Below are 2,056 nucleotides of genomic sequence, written 5' to 3' on the forward strand. Positions count from 1 at the left end.
TACTTGTCTCTCACCTTAACTGAATTGGGGTGGTCAGGGAGAGTACCATCAATGTCATCATCTGCAAAAGAAGCCGTTTCTGAAGCAGCTGCTGATGCCTGTCTTGAGGGTCTGAGGTTTCATACATTGAGGCTTCCCTTGCTAGACTTCTGTCTGATTTTACTTTTCTGTAGTTTGACCTGCATGAAAAAAAAAGCTGTAAGAGATTACATAAATGTTCCCATGACACTTCATCACAACTTCCATAACTAACCACTACCTAATTTAATCAAAATAACAAACAAACAATAAGACAACCACTGAAGCCAAACATATCTATAAGCACACACACATGCACCAACCTTCTTGGGTTTTACAGGTGATGGTTCCCATAAAAGGAGTCCAGTGTCTGGAGCTCGTCATATTTCATTGACATCTTCATCCGGCCTCTCCTTATAGCTGTCCCGACTGCCTTTTTGAGCCCATGTGGTTTATTCAAAACATTTAATATCATTCTGTCCATCATTTGGTGCTGAAATGAAGAATTAAATGCATGTAAATGCAATGATAAAAATTCATCAAAGGTACAATACATTTAATTTCTGTTGGATATTCCCCTAGACTTTACAGCATATGGGCCCATTTCTAGGATACCAACATAATGAATAGTGATAAATCTTACTAGAAGTCTGGCAGGTAATTCTTGAACCTAAGACCATGTTCATCTGAGACAAACCTGGCCTTGGTGTCTGTGTTTTGGCTCTACTGCAAAAGCCAACAGATCTCCACTACATAAAAGCAAAATATACAAATCACCAGATTTACCAACAAGCTATATATTGTCAGAATATACATGGTGAAGGTTTGATGTCCTCTTGCCAGTGTTGAAGGTATGGAGGTCATGGCAAACAATTGTAGATTTTTAGAACTGACAAAACCAACAATAAATGGGCAGTAAATATTGCAAGCACTCTGTTGATACTAGAATATAATATGGCACTTTTAGTAAGATTCAATTTCATACTTCCTTAGTGATGCATTTCCCCCCCTATTCCACAGTTTTCATGGTATACTTTATGTTCTCTCCAGCTGCTGGGGTCAAGGTATATGTTACTGACACTAAAAATGGCTTTCAGAACATGAATTTTCGTGTAATGATACTGGCTGTACTCAATTCAAATCCACAAGAAACATGCCTTGATCTGTGATGGATGGCTTACAGTTTTAAGAGCAACCCAACAGTGGTATAGCATCCTGAATGCATTGATATTCATACTTTACACTCCCTCAAAGGCTGGATTACCAACAGTCACAAAGGCAGCAGTGATGGGCACTTAAAATTGGTGGCAGAGACAATGGAATGCAGCAACATTACTGAGATCAATAGCAGAATCCTATTATGATCAATCAGAGCAGAAAAACACTATCATAAAGAGACAGTGCATATCATAAGCAGTCTATGATGAAATACAAGTATGTTACATGCAAGATCCACTCTCTGGATTGGTCCATTGACAGAGAGGAAGATTAAAACTTTCACATATCTTAAAGTTCCTTGTAAGTGGATGTTAAAGGAGTTTAGGAGACTCCCCCCTCCACAACCCTTTCAGCCATGAATATCATTATTAATATTAAAATCCCAGGCTAATACATCTATAAATGTTTGAATAATAATATATATATATTTTTTCTCATACAACAGCCTGTTTACAACTATGGTGCTTGAAATATACCATGATGTAGCAGTAAAGCAAGATATTTTTGTACTTGGTGTGGATACCAATATTAATAAATCATATCCAAAGATCAAACTAGAGTACTCATATCTATAAGGTAAACCAGAAGTTCTAAGCCTAAAATTCTTATCTTATTAGCATAATAATACCATAACTTAATTGGGCAACATACTAATAACTGCCGTAGCATCATTTTCAGTGATTTGGGTTAAATGACATATCGTTCTCCCTGGTGAAGGCCCTATATCTGAGTTTGGGATGCTAAATTTTCACACTGTAAATCACTGTATTTATGATGGTTTTTAGAAATTTGTTTAGGTATACAAATGATCTATTAACTC

At 36.6% G+C, this 2,056-nt stretch overlaps 1 pseudogene; it reads right to left on the reverse strand.

Annotated features, from left to right (window-relative positions):
• Positions 1 to 2,056, reverse strand: part of LOC119588826 — a 4,333-nt pseudogene that overhangs the window by 1,130 nt on the left and 1,147 nt on the right.

This window comes from Penaeus monodon, chromosome 24 (genome assembly GCF_015228065.2).
Source record: "Penaeus monodon isolate SGIC_2016 chromosome 24, NSTDA_Pmon_1, whole genome shotgun sequence".
Classification (NCBI taxonomy): Eukaryota; Metazoa; Arthropoda; class Malacostraca; order Decapoda; family Penaeidae; genus Penaeus; species Penaeus monodon.